The 23,334-nt window shown below is 40.3% G+C and overlaps 1 protein-coding gene across 23 annotated transcripts in view; it reads left to right on the top strand.

Moving 5' to 3' along the window:
• Window positions 1-604: 604 nt before the first annotated feature.
• ADGRL2 (adhesion G protein-coupled receptor L2) overlaps window positions 605-23,334 on the top strand; it is a 173,805-nt gene continuing 151,075 nt past the window's right edge. For 22 of the 23 annotated variants that reach the window (XM_027648943.1, XM_027648934.1, XM_027648941.1 and 19 more), the window contains exon 1: window positions 19,292-19,353. The gene's annotated coding sequence lies outside the window, so the exon portion shown is untranslated. Of the gene's footprint in view, window positions 647-19,291; window positions 19,354-23,334 lie in introns of those variants that run through there. The other variant, XM_027648925.1, reaches the window with a different exon arrangement.

Below are 23,334 nucleotides of genomic sequence, written 5' to 3'. Positions count from 1 at the left end.
TGGCATGTGGCTGCATCTCTCGGTTATAGTAACCTTTTCCAAACATGATTTTTAATTGAATTCCTTATTTCTCTCCCTTGCATGTTTGCTTAAAGATGTAGTTTTCTCAAAGAGTGAAAACATTTAAGAATAACAAGTGGGTTTTAAGTGTTCAAGTGAGTTTTTTTAATACTAATACAAATTTCCTCATGAGTTAAGAAGAAAGCCTTTGCCGTGTCACTGATAATTGTCTCTTCTGATCACAACTCTTTATGTTCAGGTTTTCTCCCACTCCAGAGCAGAGTGACAGCAAGCCCATGGATTTATTTTCAAAAATACATTCAAATTGGATGCCAAGATCCTATGTCTGTATTTTGTGAACGCTGTGCAGATAAATTCCAGCTGGCATGCAGTTCTAAATACAGATATGAACAATAGCTGGTGCTTTTTTCTAATCCAGTACCTGCTAAGTACATGTAATATATATTCAGAACTGCCTTAAACTATTGATCTATGATTTGAACATGTATTTTCATTTTTTGTTTTGATGCTGATGCATTGTTTGGCAGTTAGAATCCCTGCAGATAAGAATATAATAACTAATAACATTTTCTTTGCTTTCTAGGGTCTTTATGGCAGAATGATGAATTCCATCTTTTCCAGAATGGTAAGCAGAAAGCTTTTTCTGTTTCTGATAACAAAGAACAGAAGGTAAATTCTTGTAAGAAAGGATTGCCAAATTGCTTGAAAAATAACTGTACTGTACAATTTCATAATTATATGGCTTATACAACCGAAAATATTTGAATATTCAAATCCTGTAAGCTACCTAGAAAAGATTTGCAGAACATTATGCTAATTATTCAAAAGAAAATATGTGGGGATTTAACATCCTTGATAGAAATGCTGCTGACCACAGAATGCTCAGCTATTTATTTTCCTGAACAATTTATTATAACATATGAATTCCCTTAAACAGAAATACATTGTTCTACCAGTGAGGAATATAAATATCTCTCTTCTTTAGGCTGAGAAAGGGTGAGTTCCATAGCGTGTGTTACTATTTGAACTGTATAAAATTGATCTCTATTTATGTTTCACTTGGGCTTTGCTGTATGTGTGAATGTAAAAATATGTAGTTTCCAAACACAGACATCACTTCTGCATGCTATCAGGTTGTTTTGAAAAGGTGGTTTCATCTTTCATTCTCTTTTTTATGGCTGAAAAAGGCAATATTTATTTTACCCCTCGATCATAACATCTTTACAATCAAATAAAAAGAAAAATTCATCATACTGTATGTGTAAAGGTCATCCTAAAATAACACTTCTGAGCAAACCGTACTGAATCTGATGAGTACATTGCTAAGGAGAAATGTTTTCCAACAGGTCTTGGGCATTCATTCTACAAAAAATATCCTTTCCCACTACATAAAAATGTAGTCTGAAATCAACATAAAACCATCACGAAGTGGAACTACCGTTAAAGTGAAAAGAAATACTACTTGAAAAATATCCCATCAGAGCACATATTCCGACCAAAAATGTGCTTCTTAGTGTTATACTTGAAAGACCTTCCACCTAATCCCAAAAGGAACTCAAGACTCTCGGAAAAAAAAAAAATTAATTCACAAACTTTAACGCATAAGGACTTAAAACAGTGATAGATTTAAAATACGTGGGACTGATTTTTTGCTGTCTCTGGATAAAAGCGGTACCGAAATCACCAGTGCCCAAGAAAACCAACAGCAAAACAGAGGGTTTGTGATGAACTTTTAAGGATGATGACTTTATTTCTGATCAACACAGAGGGTTAGTTGTCCTTTGAAACTTTTTTCCTAGGAAAGTCAAACCTAGGAAAGGTGAAGCTGGGTTTGTCCTGGAGCTCAGCCCTCTGATAATGCAGCGAGCTCTGCTCTGGCACAGCTGTAATGTGCTTTTACCTGCTGCTAAGAGGGAAAAGAACGGGGTTATTTCAGAGGTATCATGCTTGCAGATCCTTCAGGGGCACATCCATGATTAAAGAGAGGGAAAAGTCATGTTGAACTAAGGGGGGGGGTAGGGAGGGCAAGTAAGGAGGGGGGAAAAAGAACAGCCTGAACAGGCACGAGAACTACATTTAACCACAGTTAACCTCCCTCATCCACAAACAGAAAAATGTTCGAGAAGAACTCAAGAGTCATTTTTAATCAGAAAGATTAACTAGGTGACAGTTAAGTATGTTTGGGATTAAAGCATCAAAGGGCCTGTCTCCTTTGTGTCTATTCCCCTGTTAGCAGTAGGTACTTGGCACAAGGACCGTGTGTAGGGTGCAGCCACAGACACACTTGCACTGCATCCACCCTCTCTGCAATGTTCATTAGGCAATGATATTGTCAGAGGTAAGTGTTTACCACCAGCTCTAGTCTACTTAAAACCATTTTAGCCTGAGGCTGATCTTGTGAAGAAGGCTTGGGGGAAGGGAAGAAGAGAGACCCAACATTTCATTTTTCATGAAAACGAATGTATTCAGCCAGTGTCCTGATCTGAGCTAATTTATAACTCTGAATTTGCATGTTAAGTGAAATCATAATTATTTTTATTTTGAGGCCAACTGTGTGATTTACACTATAAGAGAAGATAGGGCAAAAGCTTGGACCATAAGGGATACTAAAACAGACAGTAATAGATTATTTTGAGTACAATTAATTTTTATATGTATAACCACGTACACCTCAATTTTCCCTGACTTGCTCAGGAATACAGGGTTACTCCGTTGATTAAGGACCTCCATTATGTAAATATTAATTCAAATATAAATATATTTTTCAAGTTGAGTGTCTTTTGTTTAAGGAGTGGGAAACTGAGCTTCCTCATATTACTCCCTTTCAACATTGCAAGGCTTTTTCTAATCCTAAAAACAAGATAAACGTGACAGAACAAAATAAATTGTTGAGTATAATTAATATCACTTTAAGAAAATACACTTTCCTCCCCATTTTTAACTCTACCTCTGCTTAATGAACAAAGATTAAATGCCCATTACTATGAACAGTCACAACACCTAGATTTTAATCTGAAAGTGGGCTTTTTTCTAGATATGTTAATAAATTATCTGTTACCTTGAATTATTCCTAAATGTGCACCATTTAGTGGTAGCATTCCATTAAATATATGAATATTTTGTCATGAATTTTTAATTCCACAAGTTTCCATATATGGAAAATCACGTTAGATAAACTGAGAACATAAAATACCCACTAACACCCATGGAAGAGCCTCAGCTGAAAACTGAAGAAGGCAAAAAAACACTTCTCACTTTCCTCTCAGTTAAAACCCTGTGCAATTGTTCTTTGAGATTATAGATCTCTGTTGGGATTCTGAACTTACACAGAACTTTTTGGTTCATTTCACAGGAATAATACTCATCTTAATTAGCAAAAACAATTGATGGGCTTTTCTCCTTTCTACAAGAGGGAGTTCACTCGGTGTGCTGATTACGATTTTATCCTGATAAATGAAAAGTTCTCGTCTCTCTGAACAGCAGCTGAATATGTTGGCTGTCTTCAGCCTTGTAGCTTCTTTGTTAGACATCACCTTGTTGAGACAGAATGACTTACTTGGTAAGTGGTTGACCCGATTTTTTGTCTGGCACCCTAACGTTGCCAGGCATTATGCCAAGACAGATTCTGTAGCTATTTCTGACTACATTCAAGGTTCAGCTATGCAAATCACAACTATTAGCCAAAAAAACAGAGCAGATTTGTTTTTCAAATTTTTCCGTAGCTCACAAGGTCAAGGCATTTGTTTTCACAATTTTAAAATATAGTTTTGTAAGTAATGATCAGTAATGTTTAAAGAGATTGTCACCTCTAACATTTTATCTAGACTGATTTAGACAGAACATAAACATTTTTCCTCATGTGCTACAAAATAATTGTATGGAGCACAGGAAGAAGAGGCATGAGCTGAAGTGAAAAAATGTGTCTCATTTTATCTGTGACCAGCTTATCCACACCGTACATAATAACACCAAGACAAGGATGAGATGAGCTGTGACAGAACACCCCTGGAGAGTGCAGCCTTCCTCTGAGCCTGCCCTGCTGCACCTGGGGAAGGGCAGAGATGGGCAAGGAGCAAAGTCCTGCTCTGTGCAGCCTGGGCACCCCAGCTCTGCTGACACCTCCTCCTGGGGCTGGAGTCACACCTGAACCCTGCAGCAGGCCCTGGGCAGGATGTGTTCACAGCTATTTCTGCCAGATAAATCCATCCCAGCATCTTTCTGGATTAGGGTTACAGGTCCGGGGTGCAATGCCCCTGCAGATCTGTCCTTGCATCACACACAAACGTGGTGGTTCATCTGCTGGATTCAGCTTGGAGATTTCAGGGTCCTCCCCCTCATTCCCATTTGTCCCATTTGACATTCAAGCCACACCAAGACTGAAAAGTAAAACTTGTGCCGCTTCCAAAGGAGTTTTAGTGCTGCAGAAGTTCTTTGGGACACGTTTGCCATTCGCCCTCTGTGCTGCCCAGTGTCAGTGCTGGTTTGAATCCTTTGGTGCTCAGAGGCACAGGCTCTCCTGGGTGCTGCCATCCTGCAGATTAGCTGCTGTTTTGTTTCAGATCTTCAAAGCAACAGTGAAAACATGTTTACAAAACTAGCAATGGGATGTGTTGTATAGTAAGGACTTGTGTCTACACAGAAAATTGAAATGTGATTTAAACACACATAAAAATGATTACTCATAAGCAGAATTTGAAAAGAGATTGTGTGCACAAGATGTTATGAGATGGAATTTAAAAAGACATATATCTCTACCACATCCTAATTTCCTGACAAACCTAATGAAAGTGTTAATAAAACTTACACAAATATCAACAAACTTATCTATCAAAAATACACAATTACAAAATAATAATTCCATTCATCTAACACCTAAAGATTCTTCAACAATATAATACAAACAGGCAACAGATAATAAATAATATAGAATATAGAAAGATGGGTACAATGATGACACAGACTATATATAGTAGTCAGTATAGTAAATTGAGACATTTCCTCGTAGAGAAAAGGGAAGCAGATTTAGAAACAAGCAGAGCAGAGTCTGTTTTCTAACACAGGTTTGAGCATACTTTGGATCAGGTCTAAATTTTGTGACAGAATCTGAGGTGGGAGCACATGTTCCTTCACCAGACAAGCATCCTTCACATAACACCAAGCATGAACAAAGGCTGCTTAATTTATTGATTGTAACATAAAATAATTAACAAGGCTGAACCTTTGGTTCAGAGTATTTCCTTGTCTAAAATAATGGATTAACACAAAACACCAAACCACTTATTTGTAGCAGTTTGCCTTAGCAGTCAACAGTTTATAATTGTAAAACGAAAAGCATTTTTTAAGGATTCTATTGACTATGAAAAATCTGAGTGTGAGTAAATAGTGGCTGAGCATTTTCATTTGTGAGATACTTTTTATTCCTCACTTGAGTTTTGGGGGTTGCAGTAAAACAATGTGTTCCAGCAGAAGGGAAAGAATTATGGGAGAAATTATGTGAGTGAGTGGAGAATAAAGCCAATTAAGATAAACTAATTGGTCAAAGTCTGATTTCTCTGTTTCAGTAACCATCCACTCAAAGCAGGACCATTGGCCTTAGGGGGGTTTCTTCCCTTACAAACTACAGGACTGAGGGTGTAGAGCTTCCCTGAATCATCTGGAACAGTATTTATACATATAAAACCAGTATATATAAGATGCTCCTAACAAGGTGTGAAAGAGGCTTCCAACAAAGTAGGGAAAATATTTTAAAGTGGGACAAAAAAAAAAAAAACCAGGTTGAATTGGGAATATGTAGATTTTCCATCAGATTCATAGGATTTGTACGAAGAAGTAGAATTTGAGCCTTATTAATACAATACAAAGCCTTGGAATTTATTCATGGTTAAACTTCTGTGCTTTAGCCAATCCTTTTTTAAAGAGTCTCTTCTCCACCGACAGGCACAGAGCACTGTGTCAAGGTAAACACCAGCAACTCTGTCCACAGTCAAATCTAAATAATACTTAAGAAACTAAATCCAAGACATTAGCAATAAAAATACTTAGCATGTATTTCTTTCCTGGGAGCCTGCATGGAAATTGAATTCCACTGAGCTGCACTTACCCAGAGCAGAATTCAATTAAAAAAAAAAATCCGCTCGAGTTCCATGCTGTGAAAAGCCCTTGCAAATTTATTTCAGGGACTTTGGGTGTGGAGCCTGGACACAGTTTTATTTTATTTTTTTTAATGGAATCAGTCTTAATGTCTGAGGTTATTCTTTACTTGCCTCTGCTGAACAGTTTTCACATATAAGCCAACTGAGGACAACTGGTTATTAAAGAAGTCGGCAGGTGTCCTGTGCTCTGAAACATATTAAATAAAGAACTCAACGGGATCATGTTGACTGTGAGCTCCACAAAGAAATTAAATAATGAAGGCAGAGGCTCTTCAACCAAGACCAGTTCTGCATATGTAAAAAAATATCTTGTCACCAGGTGGAAAGTTCCACATATTTTTACTGGAATCTCTATTCTGGTACTTTCTGAAAACAGGCAGCCTGTAGATTTTAGACACTTAAACTTTGTGACCGAGTCTTGTGCAATAGAGAGTGATGGGCATGGCAGGAACTGCAGAGTCCAAATCTGCCCCTCTCTGCACAGTCTCATTGCTCAACAGAAGAGCCATTGCACAATGGACCTATTATCACCCTGAATTTTGTTGAATTGTCTTATCTATGCCAGTATTAATATGAAATACTCTTGTAAAATACAAAGAAAAGAGTAGAAAAGGCTCCATTATATTTTTATTTAATATTTTTCCAGCGTATGAAGCCTTCCAGCCACAAAAACATTTCAAACACAGTCCCCTTTTGATTTAAATGTGTTTCGGGATAAGGTAACTTTAAATCACAATAAGGTTCAGAACCCATATAAAGACAGTTTTTAACTTCCCACTTACTCTGAGTGGTTGAGTAATTGCACCAGACAAATGTTTTTAGAGTGGGCTTTAATATAAGGAATCACAAAATTTATTAGGTGTTAATTTATTCAAAATTAACAATAATTGTTCAAAGAAAATTGACAATTAAGAACTCTAACTATGCCTCTTTTTGAAGAAAAATTAAACTTGATTTAATTCTCTTTGGAAAAATAAAAGTTGACTTCAATAGAAGTAGGTCTGGGCAACTCAGAGTCAATTGGAAAATAAATTATCCTAAGTGCATCCAGATTCACTGAGCATCTTTAAGAAACAGAGTGTTCCTAATGAACCAAAGTCTTCTGACAGCTTAATATGACTTTAAAATAACCAATATGAAAAAAATATTACAAAACCTTTGTTGACCAGGTGTTTTCCCTTTTTTATCAATACAATATATTCCTATAATGGCCATCCCATGCTCTGTCATTAAAATGTGAGTTTTCCTTTCAGGTGCTTTGCCTCAGACATATGGAATTCTCATCTGCAGTTTTTACCTCCAGCCTCCCAAGTTAATCACACAGGGCTTCCTGAACCACAGTTTGCTGCAAACACAGTTCCACACTCTGGGCCTCAGAGAGTCAGTATGAATTTACCAGAAAAATCAAAAAAACTCCTTCTCCCAAACCCACCGCTAATTTCAATGCAAGATGACAAGTTTCCCAATATTTGTGATTTCTAAGTTCATGTTGTTGATAAGATTTAACAGGCATGAGTGTTTGTAGGACTGGGGATATGGTTTTGGTTCAGCACAGATTTTTGCTCCCCTAGACCTGTGTGTTGGCAGAGAGGGGCCTTTGCTTATGTGAAGAGTGAAAAGTGAGCACAGAATTCTCATGTCTCCATGCCACCCATTCCTGCCAATCATATAGTCCATATCCATACTCACTTTTTCAAGAAGGAAACAAAAAAATCTCAAACAAAAATATTAAATATTAACTCCTGCCTAGACACAATTAAAGCTGTATTAGTTGTCAGCTTGATGCCTCCTGGGTGGGTAACTGTGTGCTTAAGAGAAAAACGTCCCAGAAAGTTCAGATGAAAGCACAAAAGGAGTCCAGTGATCTGCACTTCAGCCTCAGTGTGAGACAAAAAATTTTCTCCTGCCGTTTTTTCATTCCAGTTGCCATTTTCAGATCCCCCAGAAAAATCCACAGTGATCCTCATCCTTCCTTGAAATGAGTGAAGCACAGATGGACACCTCTAAGTGCACTGGGAGAGTGAGTGACCAAATACACTGAGTGCATTCAACCACTTTTAAAACATCTCAGCCCTGTGTAGCATTTTGATCCCGTGCTCGAGTAAATGTATGATTAAATTTTTATTAAAAGGTAATGCTCCTGTTTTAATGACAGTTAATTATATATAATTAAAATGAAAGGATTAATAATATTAAACATTTCATCAGAGGTAAAGATAAATATAAATACGTGCATTGTAGTAGGATTAAATATGAATATATAACATTGAGCCTATATTATCTTCAATGTATTATGTAAAATAGCAAATGAATAGTACAATATATGAAATAATATTATATTCCAGGTCCTACATAAAATAAAATTCTGGTTCATTAGTTCTAAGTTGATAAAATCTGTTTGATTTTTAGGGTGCAATATGCAAAGAATAGTTGAGGCAGCTTTAAAAATTATTATAAATAGTCCCTATTATAACAGATGTGTACACTTCATTGCTATGTCACCTTTCGCTGTGAAAAGTGAATTACAGTGTTAAGTGACCTACATTTTTGACCACAGAGAGTCACAGATTAGAACTGGGAAACACCTCATTTCTAACTAACCTTGGATCCACACATCTTTATGGGCCTTATAGTCAGGTTTTCAGACTCTTTGAAACAGGCCTTAAATATTCACACACAGGGTATTCTCACCTGCCACTTGCTCATATCTGGCATATCTAATTTCATTTTGCCTCTTTTTAAAAAAATTCATTGTTTAGTGTCACAACACCACCACTTGGTCTCTGCCCCAAGGTACACCATGTTTTAGATGAGAACATTCACTCCAGTTGTGATTTCTGCCACAAAACACAGTGAATCTCTATCTCCAGATGTAAAAGGTTAGGAATCCACTGAAAATTTGTCCTGTAAAATTTTGTGCATCAACACAGTATAATAAGCTGAGAAATGTGTTAGCTTTTTGAATAAACCTTTAAATTGTATAGTTTTACATCACAGAGATGTTTTGGACTCTGCAAACTCTAGGGAACTAGTATTTTTCTAACAAGATCTTAAGGCCCTCAGAAGAATTTTAAGGATTTTTATGAACCTCTGTATGCATTTTTTGGCTAGATTTTGGCCTCGTTTCACTGTAACTCCAGTACAACTCAATCAGTTTATTTTATAATTAAAAACAAGGAAATAGTAACAAAAATACATAATATATGGTACTCGTGTTTATAATAGAAACATCCATAAAGAAAGAAACATGTTCTAACTCTTCTCATTACCCCAAGGAGAATTGCATCTTTAATCACACAAAGCACAACGGCTTTCTAATTTTGTTTCAAGTGTTTCAGTACTTACAAAAACCAGATCAGGTTATTGTAAATCTAGAGCAAATTAGAATCATTGGCCTCTGCTCAGCTGTATTCAAGAATACTATGTAAATCATAAATTTAATGGCATACAGAGACACACATCTGTTTCTATTTTGTACAAGTTAATAATCTAAGTTTAGAGTATTTAAACATTACTTTCATTAACTGGAAAATTGTGAAAAATAGAGACTGCTGTAAGTCATGTGTTGCAGCATTAAGCTAAGGGAAATATAAAAACTGCAAGTCTACCCAGTAAAGGCTAATTTTGTGAGAGATATGTGCCATTGTCTGTTTAATGACCTTGCAGATCCTCTGTTTACTGGGAAAACTCTCACAAACAGAGCTGCAGCGCTCAGGAGAATCTGCACCTGCACACGGGAGATTTCAGGTTATATTTTTAGTAGCAAATGCCTGTCACTACAAGGAATAGATGGTGCCTTAATTCCCTAAACTTATATAGATAATGACCTGATGACTTTTCCTATAGTTAGCATTCTATAATCCAAGTAAATAATCTGCAGATCAATACACGTATTGCAACTGATTTTAAAGATATTTTTGTCACTAGAACTGATAAAAATGCTGTGCTGCATAAATCAATTCCCAGTGTATACTTACTTTTATAAAACTTACATTGTGGTCTAGTGTGTACTCTGTCTTATAAATTGCTTCATAATATAGTTGTTATGGAAAAGTTTATTAAGATATTAGTACACTATCTTACAGTGTATCACAAATGAGGCATCGTGCTCAATTTATGTAAATTGTGATTCGCTGAAGAAACAAAGCAGTATTTTCAATATTTTTGTTGTAAAGACAATAGCTTTTACGTACAAAAATTATGTCCAAAATGTAATTTCTTATTGAATGTTTTCTCTCCGAATAATCTACTTCTTAAAAGACACCCAATCTTTGGGAAGTCAGACGTCACTTATGTGCTTGTGCTAAAATTTAGCACGAGCACATTTTGCTTGTGCTAAAATTACCTGTGGTAGCAGACACTTTGCATTGAAGCTTAGGGTGCATAAAGCTGAATGGGATTTATGTAAATAACTGTATGAATATGTATCTCACCTTTCACCAGTGCTAATTTCAATGAGCTGTATTTGAGAGGGAATTATATTAATATATACAACCGATAGGGAATTTGCACATTAATTTCACTGTCAACAAAAATTCTAAAGAAAGCAAATTAAACTGACACAGCCATATAGAGAGGCAACAGGAAGAGGAAAAGGCAAAACTGGGCACCTATATGGTGCCATGCAAATTTGTGGTTTATTCTTCAGTAACATCCAGTGCTTGCATATGCAGGAAATTCTCCCATTCCTGTGTAAATGAATACTGAGCTTTCACTTTGCTTTCTGAGTATGTCATAAAAGTTTGTGCCTTGCCTTAATGATATATTAAATGTAGTACTATGATTTACCAGATATAATGCAAAAAGATCACATTTTGATGCTGATTATTCAACAAACAGCAGCCAGTGCTCGCAGTGAAGTGGAGAACAGCATCTTAATTAATTATTGAATACATTTTAGTATTTATAATTAGCAGTAGTACTAAGCAGTCAATCCATGTTCCTCAAAACAGGAGCACAGTACTAATATCATTCTTTGACTGCAGTGTTTTTAGAAGGGTGTAACCATACCTTCAATCAGATTCAAACACTATTTGTCAAAAACATTGAGGTCTGTCAAAAGTAAATGATCATTTAATTAAAGAAAAAAAAGGTGGAATATCTTTGATCCCTATACTTTAGTGATATTAATTCCCCGTGCTGCAGGTGTTTGTAATATATAACAAATCATTACTGAAACAGAGGCTTTTATAGGCAGTTTTGGTGCAGGAAAATGACTGTTCTTTCCAGCTGCCAGGGTTACACCTGGAACACAAGCACGACAAAATGTGGACTAGATGTAAGCCTGGAAACAAATGTGGGTCCCTCTCCACGCTCTGCTCGTGTCAGCTGAGATGGACTGCAAAGCTGTGCTGCTGGACAGAGTTGATGGGGAGTGGGGAGAGACTGGGTTTGCTGCTGTTCTGGGCTCCCTGACCAGTGATCCACGATCCATCTGTGGTATCTGCTCCAGAGGGAGCCAATCACGGAACCTCCACCATTCCAATGGCAATCAGGACCGAGGAGAAAAAACACGTCCTCATAAAAAATATAAGGCACCAAGTCCTTGTGTTAAAGCACATGACAAAATCAAAGCAAGGATAACCAATCAGCCGAGGTTCTGAGCACTTCCAGGATGGCAAGAGAAACTGGGAGGCAGAACCAGAGGAACTGTAGGGAAAGGACGACTCATACATTGTCTTGATTAAAGCTACCAATTGAACATTCTCATCTAAAAAAGAAACACTCGTTCTGACAGAATAACACCTAAGTGCCACACTGGGAAAACAGCAGAAGTGAACTGAAATATGCAAGTTTGGAAGTAAATATGGCTCTCAGGCCCCATCTTTTGATAAGGGAAATTTGAAAGTTGCAATCATGAGGTGAGGAAGTCCCAGCAGGAGGTTCTTTTCTGTTCCTGATTGATTGTGAGCACCCTGTTCTTTCCCTTTCATAACCTATTACCATATCTCTCAACCTGATTATTATGACTATGGACCAGATTTTCACGTAGGCAGTGTATAGAATTTCTGCAACTTGACTCCTAAAGAGAAACATGGAAAGAATTTAAGCCGTTAAGTTTAAAAACTCCTCTGCTTCGACACTGCCTACCTGGAGAAGATGTCTCTACTCCATAGGCACTTCCATGTCTTTATATCAAATTTTCCTCCAGCTGTAATGCTCATCATGCCAAATATTACTTTGGTCAAGATAAACCAGGCTAAGGAGCTCTGCACCTAAGTTATTGCTAAGGCTCTGTAAAACAAAGCTGAGCAGTTAGAGGTGACAGTCACAGTCTAGGAGCACCTGACACTCACCAAAACAGTGAGGCTGCCACTGAACCCGGGGCAACCATCCCTCTCCTTCAGAGGTGTGGCTTTCTCCTACAACCAGCAGTTAGAGAACTGTCCACAGTGTACGAAACAGGCTCAGTTCTCTCCTCTGCCTGAAGTGTTTCAAATGCATATTTCTCCCCAGCCAAACAGTTCTCTAACCCACGGACTGACTGGACATGGAAATATTCTCCACTTCTGTTAAAGTCATGCACCAGGCAGAAAATGATTCAGGATTCGCTGGGCTAGAAAGTGAGAGCACCAGAGGGAACGTGGCTCTGTAGCTTCATGATTTGGACAATCAGCTGGATTGGGGAGGCCTGAGTTCTGGTCAGTGGTCCAAGGTTTGGATGTATTTTATCCTATAACTTCTCCAGAAAGTAAATGTAACCTTACCCCCAGTGTAGGCATCTAAATCCTTATGGTTTTGTAGACCTGTGCAGATCTCCTCAAATCTTGGCCTATGCCTTCAAAAATATGGATTTTAATATTGCTTAGGATGATTACATTAGGTGCTTGGGAAAAAGAGAAAGGGCTTTGTGGATTCACACTTGCAAATACAATGGTTTGCCTTTGAATTCTTCATTCGTCATCTGTTTTGTATCACCTTTCATTTTGGGAACAGAGGAATGGCCAGAAACCGAGGTAAAATGATACTTAAAAGCACCCTGTAATAAATGTAACTTCTAGATTGGAATCTAGATGCAACTGGAATTTCATAAAGCAATCATAAGTGTTATAGGGGCTTAGCACAGGCATCCATTCCTTCTCTCATTCCGTTTCAAACACTCCCATTCTGTTGTAACAAGCAGGAGGGTTGGAAGAGGTAAGGAGAGGTGGTGAGAATAAACAGTGACCCCCACACGTGCCAGTCTGAGATATGGGTACTTCTCTGGCTGCAAATTACAGAGACTGAGCAAAGTCATGGCAAATTGTATAATACAGTCGTGTAAGGGGAAGGAGGAGAAGGAGCTCCCTACCTGCCAGGCAAAATTACATTTATTTTAAATAGAAAAATCTATTTAATTTCTTAGTATTCTCTTGGGCTTCTCCCCTTAAAAAAACAAACAAACAAAAAACCCCAAACATTTTTTTGCTGCCCAAATGCAGAAGTCATGCCTGTGCAGATACAGCAGTTGGAGAAAAGGGAACCTAGAAATGCGGAAAACTATTTGGAGAATTGGGATCTCTCGACATATCTCTTTCCCCAAAAGCTCAGCACTGCAGTTCCTTTGCTGGGATGATCGTTTAAGCTCCTGTTTTCATAGGAAAGTAGGGAATTGTGCTGGTCTCTTTTTAACCCTGTTCTGCTCCGTGACTCCCAACAGCTCAGGCCTGGAAACTCTCTGGCCTTTGTAAACGCCTGCAGCGTTTAACTGGAAACTTTTCCCCACCAGCAGACATCCCAAATACCTGAAATCCAAAGTAAGGAATGCACTCCTTCAGTAACATGGAGCTCCACCACTCCCCCAAATTTACTTCAGAGCGTGGAGAGGCAACTGCAAAGTCTTAGCACGAGCATAAAAAACTGTATCTCAATTCATTGGTAAAAATCATATTGATCTCTTATAATTTATTAATGTGATACAAAAATTCCATTTCAGGATACCTAGTTAATATGGCACAGACATGCTTTTGTTTCATAGCTGCATTTTCTCTGAACAACGTTTTTCCTAATATTACTTAATTAAACAAAATTAAATTAATTTCTAAGAAACAAGAAACAACAGCTTTGTTGGATAAAATGATCTTCATTTTCTTGAAGCTATTTAAATTAAAAACATGCGTTTCTACAGTTGGAAAAAAACCATTCATGGTTAAAATGTTTGAAGCCCATCAATCTCTTTAACCACACAGCTAATGTGTTCCTTCTGTTTTCTTTGAATGAAATCACCATGAGTGGTTAGATGTTGATTTAACATAAAGCAAGTGGAAATGGGTGTTTCCTTAGTCATGTATAGAATTTATTTTTAAAAACAATTAGCAAGTGTTATGAGTAAGTCAATGATTTTGTCATTTCTTGAATAATGATATAGATTATGAGTCATTAAAATTGATTACTGAAGTAAACTATGCAAAATGCAAATTCATATTACATTTATTTGTTAGGAACAGCTGCAGAATTCTCTTTCTTTATGGATGGGTTTCATTTTTTTCCCCAAGTGACACTAAAATCAATTACTTAGTTTAAAAGACCGGTAATTGTCAAGATATATTTCCAAACTTTTAAGGCAATACATTGGATATTTCCTATTATGGGCTGCATCATTCACAGTTTATTTATATAAATTTGCCTGCAGAAATTAATTGGGGGTTTTCCTAAATAAAACAAGCAAAATTTTTCCCTTTTCTGTTTTATGTTGAAATGGCAAAATCATGTAATGGTTTGTTACATTTCCATGTACCATGGAAAAAAACTCAAGTCTTTACATTATACCAATTAAACTCTGTCCTTACATTAGTACATCAATTTTAGCTGACGTTACCTCACTACATATATTTACTACCTCCTCCATCAGTCTTTGCTAACATTACATCTAATTATAAGTTCATTGATACGTTATTCACAGGAGTACAGACAGATAAGAGGAAATGTCAGTCGCTAGTATTTAAAGTTCAGTCATAAAACTCCAGTAATAAAAAAATAGGCTGCATAAAATCTGTGTAAATCATTTATCACGGGGCAACCAGCACTTAGGGCAATACAAAATATTATTTATCAAGATATTGAAGCATTTTAAATTAACCTTTTTAAGAATAGGTAGATGTAAGATGCAGTTCTTTCACAAAAAAAAAAAAAAAAAAGTTAGTGGAGTCTACAAGATCATATTATAGACATCATAATTTGGCTAATTTATGCCACAAGTTAAATCATCTTTCTCAGATGGGTCTCCAAGTACACAGCTGACAGTTAAAGTTAAATCTTTTCCAGTAGTTACTGTCCTACACATAGTCCCTAGAAATGCTAATTGATACACAATTGCTGTGATTATTTTAAAAATTACTAAGAATTTGCTTTTAGTTTTTCAAAGACATGAGCCAGCAGATTCATCAGAGCAACTGGAGAGCACACACACAGAATATACAGCTTAACATGACACATTACAAATATAACATTAGTAAAAAGGGGGGGTAAAATATCATCCAATTACTTTGATAAGACTATAAAATTTCTTGTAGTGTTTTCAAGCTAGGTATTTTGCACTGTTGCAGCAAAGCAAGATTTTAAGGAAAATCTACTTGTCTGTACTTATTTGTGGAGTCTGTATGGAATAAGATTCATATTTTATGGGGATATGGCAAAAAGCAAATAGTAGGCAGTCATAATGATGGAAAGAAACTTGATTTGTTATAATTCATTCTTACATATTAATATTCAGATCTGGCAATAATTGTGGCTGAGGAAAAACTAAAGGATCAGATTCAAGTATGCCACGGGTACATGTGCGTACAATTTTTCTGTTTTAAAGAAACAGATGCTGATTCATGTGAAGTAAAATTAATCATTTGAATAATAGTATTTTACTTGCCAAAACAATATACACCTCTGCCAGGTATTCTTATATCTTAATGCAGTTTTAATGAGGATTAATGGAAACACGTGTTTTTGAAACAAATGCTAAAAGGTCCCTGCATTTTTACCAATTGTTTAAAACTCAGTTTTACAGCTTAGAGTTGTAAAACTTAGAGTTGTAAAACTCCATCTCTGCATGCAGACAGAAATATGATTCCAGAAGTTTTTGATGAAAAGAGGGAAAATGAACTTCGGTCCTGCAGTTGAATCCACATAGGCGAATTCACTTTGACTTCTACAAATATTAACACAAGGCCTAGTTCTGCAGCTCTTTGCAATTTTTTCCTGGGTAAAAAAAAAAAAAACTTTAGAGAACCCAACAGACTTTTTTTGCTGCAAACAGAAGAATTCCTCTCCCATGTGTCCTCTCAAAGGAAAACCGTCAACTCCAGCTAATTCTTGTATTATGGACAGTTTTCTGGCTAAATCCTGGTCTCATCAACTGAGCACGAGTCTGTCAGCTCAGGGCTATCACCGCTTGTCTGCAGTTACACTTATTAAAAAAAAAAGAAAAAAAAAGGAAAGGTAGTATTTGCTAATGATACATTTTCAAAGTCTGGTAAAATCATCGCAAATCAATATTTATGTCTGTATATTTCTGTGGCCCTCTTTTCGAGCGTGTTTCCATAACAGATGCAACCAACCCTTTCAATGAAAACCGGTTTCTAATGAAATACATTAAAAAGCCTGTATAATTTAATTCCATTAGAAATGCATAAGAGGTTAGCTAGGGTTTATACAGGTATTTATAAGGATATTCAGCAAGAAAGGGCTGTTGGCTATACTAGGAAAACACAAAGGACTTCATAGAGAACCTGCTCTTTTGCTCTGTTTTGCTCTCCCAGGAAACCATACTCTTAACTATACATATGGGCACGAACTATTACATAGACAGATGATCTCCTGTCCTCCCATGCTGAGTTGGGTTTTGAGGGAGTTCACAGATTTAATACAGCTGAAATCAGCCTCAGGAAGGTGCACTGAACTCCTCCCTTGGTCCTAAAAGCCTGGGATTGTTCTCCCACTCCCCAGTCCCCTTGACAGATACCCTGAACTGAGGAAGGTCTACGTGGTTATGGGATGCCCGTATTTCAGTGACTAATAGATGTTCATCCCCAGGATTATTGCTAGCAGTGTTGAAAGTTTAATGTGGTTTTGAAGAACCCTGGACCAGCTCTGTGGTTTTCTCTACTTCATATTGCAAGGTCTTCAAGATCCAGTTTCCTTCTCACGTGTCACGCTTCTCTTACATATTACAATTTCTAAAGAAGAGCACTAATTGCACAGGTATGCAGAGCCGTCAAAATGATTAAATCAAAAAATAAATCATTACCATTAACAAAGGTAATGTTCCTGTGCCACACTGGCGTGGTGTGGGTGTTTTAAGCTGAATTGTCAATGTGCTTTGGACCTAAAACAGTTGATCAAGCCCCAAGTGCTCATGCCTTCCATGCCTAGTACGTGAGATTCCGTGGGTAGATGCAGCTGAGAGGATTTCATTTCAGTGCTGCAGCTGGCAGAGGGAGGGGATGGCTAAACACCCCAAACAAGGGGGAGGGGGCAGTAATCAGGGCAGGTCTGCGCCGCTCTGACCGCGCTGTCCCCCCGGCGCTGGCTCCGCGCACAGCGGCCCTTGCTGATGCCCAGCTGCTTCTCCCTGACCTTGAGAGCCGGGAACTGCCCGTGTTGCACATCCTGAAAGGTCAGAGCGGATCCTCGGTGCTTTGCATCAGCACAGAGGAAAAAACGCAAGCCCTACCGGCAATGCCGGACCCGGTTTCCAAGAGCAGATTTTTTGGGAGAACGCAACAGCGCTGCTAGACTGCGTTTTGTATCCGAGCACAGCAGTGAGTCAACCGGGTATCCTTTAAATCGCTTCCAAGCGCTGTTTCCCCTGCCCTGACATGCCTTCCCTAGCGCACGGCTGTGCCTCGGCGGGCAGCGGAGCACCAGGGCAGAGCCGAGCCAGCGCCGCCGGACCCCGCTGCTCCCGCCCCGCCGCTGAAGGATTTTTGGGGTGATGCCGGGGAGGGGGCAGAGCAGCGGGGCACGGGCGGTGCGGGAGCGGCCCCGCTCGGCCCCGGCACCACCGCGCTGCGCGGGCAGGGCGAGCGGGAAGGCGAAGGCGCGGCGGGGACGCCTCCGGCCGGCCGGGCTGGCGCCTGCAGCCGCCGGGGAGGCAGAGGAGGCAGGGGAGGCAGGGGAGGCAGAGGAGGCAGGGGAGGCAGAGGAGGCAGAGGAGGCAGGGCAGGCAGAGGAGGCAGGGCAGGCAGGGGAGGGGGCGGCCGCAGGCCCCGCGCCGTGCGCGCCCCTGGGCTGGGGAGCGGCCAGCGCGGCCTCCGCTGCTGAGCCGCCAGCACCCCTTCCTCGCCCTTCCTCCAGATACGGGAGGGGGGGGGCTGGAAAAGGCAGGAAGGGAGAGATTTTTGTCCTTCGCCGGTGCCGCTCTACGTGATAATATGTTTATATGATTAGCCGAGCCCAGGGGTGGGAGCGCAGGGAGAGGGGGTGGAGATTGGAGGGGGAGGAGGCTGGAGGTGACTCCAGTTCAGAGCCGGCGGAAAGTCCGTGTCAGGACTTGGCGCTCCCCAGCCGCAGACGGCGCGGTGCACAGCGCGGAGAGGCTGCCATACATTCACTGGGATTTTTTTTTTTTTTTTTTTGGTGTGTATGTATTGCGTTTTTCCCATTGCCGCGCGCGTTACTCGCTCAGCGCCCGGCGCTCGGTCTCCAGTCGCCGGCGGGGCAGCAGCACCGGGAGGAAGAGGAGAAAATCCGAGGAGGGGCCGGCGCCGCACTCCGCCAGAGGCCAGAATGTCATCCCGGGAGATGTGAATCCAGTCGGTGCGAGCGACAGAGACACGGAGGAGGGGGGTTCGAGTTGATCCCCGCTACCCCAGCTGCGGGCATCGCCTCCTGATCGCTGCTCAGAAGGGACTCCCGAGGCTGGGCACACGCGCGGCGCTGCGCCCGTCCTCCCCTCCATTTCGGCTTTTTTTTTTTTTTTTTTTTTTAATTGAATTTATTCCTCGCGTGCGCGCGTGCGGGAGCCTGGCTGCATCGCGCGTGGGGAGCCGCAGGAAGATGTTGACTTAGCCCCGGCAGAGGCTCCCGGCCGGCCGCGCCGAGCAGAAGCCGCCCGTGCCGAGCGCTGCCCCAGCCCGCCGAGCCGCAGCGCCGGCTGCCGCCCGCCCCAGCCCGGGCACCGACCGCGCCGCGCTCCCGCCGCTCTGCGGGGCCGCCCCGGGTCCCGCCGGGGACACCCGGCCCGGCCGCCTTCGGCTCGCCCGCACAGGTAAGCGGAGCCGCGGGTCCTGCCGCCCCTGCCTGCCCCGCCCGGGCAGCGCCGGCCGCGGGAGCGCCTCGCCCGCGGGGCCGCCGGCGGCGGGGAGCGAGGGAAGGAGGGAAGGAGGGAAGGAGGGAAGGAAGGAAGGAGCCCCGCGGAGGGCGCAGGGCCCGGCGCTCGGCCCCGCTCCGCCCGCCGCCCCGCTCCGCCGGCCGCCCCCCCGCGCCCTGCGGAGGGACCTGCGGCAGCCGCGCCGAGCAGGCCCGCGGCCCCGCCGAGCAGCATCCCGGGCGGTAAATAATGACCTGTTGCGGGTTTATTGGTGTAACTCTGCCGAACGCCCTTCCCCCGTCCCCCCCCAGCCCGTGCGAGGTGGGGGGTGGCTGTGGGAAGAGGGATAAATTACCCTTTGTCGGCGGTGGGGTGAGAGCAACTTTTTCTTTTTTTTTTTTTTATTTTCTATTTATTTTCACATGTAGAAATCTGGGGCCATCTGGAGACAGAAAACAGTGTGTCATGAGGCACCGTGGCTGTGTCTGGCTCTAAAAATAACATCTTGTTGTTAGTCTGCGCCGGCCCTGCTGGGATTTGAGCGCGGTTTGTCAGAAAGTAAAGAGCTCTGCTGGTGCTCAGGTGTGTTTTCTTTGCCCAGAAATGCCCCTGTGCGCGACGGAAGGCGTCCTGCGGAACAAATGTTCTGCTGTTTGGCTTCCTCAGACGCCCTGGCTCCCTCCTTTTGTTGCTTGCCACGAAAAGAGGTGCCATTTCGCATCATTCTGCAGAAATTGTTTGAATTAATGCAAGTGTGAATTCTTACCGTTTGAAGGAGGGTATTAGCATATCAAAGGTTTCTTAGCTCCGGCTCAATTGAGAAAACTTCAGCTTGTCTTCCATTTGCTTCCAAGAAGAGGCCCAAAGGGCAGTGGGGATTGTAAAGGGGTAAAATGGGGAGGTGGATTTGGGTTATGTTTCTGAACTTTTGCTGTTTTGCAATTATGCGAGTTAAAAACAAGGTCCCTCCGCTGCAGAGCTCTCGCGAACGCTCGGACAATTACACTCCATTGATTAATGGTTTGTTCCGAGGGGAAAAAAGTGACCTTTTATGACAGGCACTGTGGCGTGGTCTCTGATGTCTCTGGGAGGGGGATTTAGAAAGCCCTTTCTGCCGCTCCTGCTCTGGATATGGCCTACACGTTACTGCGTGCAGGGCTGAATGGGGAGCACCTTCTAATTACTTCAGAAAACAAATGAAATCTTGCAATAAAAGACCTCTCGATTCCAGGCCTTTGAAACAAATATGCTTCCCACCTTAATGGGTGGGTAGGCTGGAAGAATAGATATTTTTATGGAGAGTTTTAAAAGAAGTTTTGATCACCACCGGCCATATGCTTCCATTTCCTTTTCATTCCAGAAAAAGTGAAAATGAGTAATTCTTGTAATCTCATGTAATCAGTGATACTGTGTTTACTAAGATAACCTAATTTGCGGTTAGTATTACCCTATAATAAATAATCTGGAACCAGCTATGGCAGGAGTGCTGTTCCAGTGGCTCTGTAGAACAGTTATCGCATTGCAAGTTGTTTTACGTGACTACATGTTTGCAGTTTTTTATTCTTTTGTTACTATATCTTTGAGTCTGGGAGGGGATGTGGCCCGGCCTACCATTTTATTGTCTTTGCAAATCAATATTCATAATCCAACAACCCGAAAGCCAAGCAAAATCCAGTTATCCATCAGTAAGTTGGGACCTTTTCCAGGGGCCAGATGTTTCTTTGGAACTATATTCTGGTTTATATCTCTGGCAAGAAAGAACTTCCTATGCTTTCCTTGCCTCTTGCTTCTTTCCAAATGTTTTACTTGAATGATACACATAGTAAAAACATACAATTTTGTTTTTAAAACAATTGTGTTTTTAAACATACAGTTGTGTTTTTAAAAAGTTTAAGTGCTTGATGTGTAGCATTTGGGCTGTTGTTTGGCGTTTGTTTGTTTTATAATTTATTTTTCTTCTGGCTCACCATTTGAGGGTTGTTTCTTTTTAAGCCACGAAAGTGATGTGCCTTTAGAGTAGGGTATCTTCACTCGTGCATCAGTGTCCTTTCATTTCATGAAGGAACTGAGTATATATGGTATGTCTTGGTGAAAAACACTGCGCTTAATAAAATGATTTATATGGATTTCTGTCATTCCCAGATGGAGACGACCACTTGGGCGTTTTGTAAATAGATGTATTTAGTGGTCCTAAAATGCCATAATTACTTTCAGGTGATTTCCAGCCGTTTATTTACCTAATGTCTTCAGCTGTCTGATGTAGTACCTTTTGGTGGTGTAAAAGGAACATATTGATGTAAGTGCCATTATCACACTTAAGTTGCTGTTAACTAGTCTGCTTTGAATGCAGAGTGCTATAAAGAAAGCGCATTATCCTTTCAGCTATTAGGGATAATCTAAAAATTGTCTTGAAAATGTTGCACTTCGGTTTATATGACGCCAACCCCAAATTCGACAAATCTCCGAAGATTTTAAAAAAAAAAAAAAGTAGCGGAAAGACAATTTTCAACATTCAGATGACAAAATTGGACCACTTAGAGAAAAATTAATGTGCTGCAGCAGCACTTCAGCTGCCATTTTCAATCACCGTGGGTTACTATGTGTTGGCAACAGTAAAAAAGCGTAGAGGTTCAGATAGCTCAGGGAGCTGGTAGTTGGGGGATCAGGATGTTGAATCATGTGGGGTAGAACAAACCAATTACTTCAGGTTTTGACTTGAGAATTTCCAGTAAACATTTTTTTTTTTTCTGGCTTTTGGCTCCCCTGCTCATTAATAGACCAACATCAAAGCAGGCAACTAAACTTCCAAATGTTATAAAAACTAATGTAAAGATACAGATCTCACATGTAGTCTTGCAAGTCTTAATTTAAAACAAGCAGTTGGAGTTTTTATTGCTGCAATTTTCACAATCAGCAGAGACATTAACACCAGGCTTCTGGGTGTTTCCCTTCTTAAAATGAGCAAGAGGAGAGCTTTAAAAAAACCAAAGTTTGCTTAGTTAGTTCTTATTTGATCACTTCAGAAGCTTTCTCAATGTTTTATTTATCTCTTATTGCTTTTAATGCATAAAGTCAGGGAAGGGGGTTACTCAGGAATTCTAGTCTCTAGTAAGGAAGTACCTTATTAAAATTTAAATAAGCAAGTCTTAGGCGTTTGTAGTCTTTATGGTTAATAGTATGTAATAACACGATTGGTTTTTCTAAAATGTGATATGTAGGCATGACACTTTGATTAAGAGTTTTTTTTAAATGAGAATAGTTATAATGAAGAAAAAATGCTACAGTTTTGAATGACAGCTTTTTAGAAAGGTCCACAATTTTCACTTAAGGATTTTGGAGAGAGAAGTCTCTAGTTGGGCAAAGTATTTATGAAAGTTATGTTTGAAATACGTTCCTAGATAGCATGTCATAAATTCATATAAATCATAATAACCATACAGTAGAAAGAATTGTTTGGTGTTTAGAGAGCACAGAAACACAATCATAAGTTTTTACTGAAATTTGGACTAAATGTTTTTGTATTTCCAAGCCCTTGCTCATCCTGTGCCCACCTAAGATGTTGACATACATGTAAGAAAATAATGGTGACTTATAGTATGGCCCTTGCAGAGGATTGCACCGTGCATAGTACTAGTAATACTACTACTACTACTGATGAATAACCTACCAGTAACTGGTTGGAGATATTTTACATAAAAAAATGCTCTGTCTCCTCTGCATGTCCACTGAGCAATATCTGTGGGTGACTGATTATACAGGAACTGGAGGTAGCAATTAGTGATTTTTTTTTTTTTTTTACCTGGTCAGCTGCAAGTGAAGAAGTTAAACTGCGTCTGGTGTATAATGGAACTCACGTTCATGCCTAGGCAGACGAGCAGTCAGTTATAAAGCAATATCCTTCAGAGCACAGGCCAGGAAAATTTACAGTCAGTCATGTTA

Source organism: Corapipo altera, unplaced genomic scaffold (assembly GCF_003945725.1).
Source record: "Corapipo altera isolate COAL_440 unplaced genomic scaffold, ASM394572v1 112, whole genome shotgun sequence".
In the NCBI taxonomy this organism is placed as follows: domain Eukaryota; kingdom Metazoa; phylum Chordata; class Aves; order Passeriformes; family Pipridae; genus Corapipo; species Corapipo altera.
The sequence above is the reverse complement of the archived record's forward strand: the minus strand, read 5'-3'. Positions and strand labels throughout refer to the sequence as shown.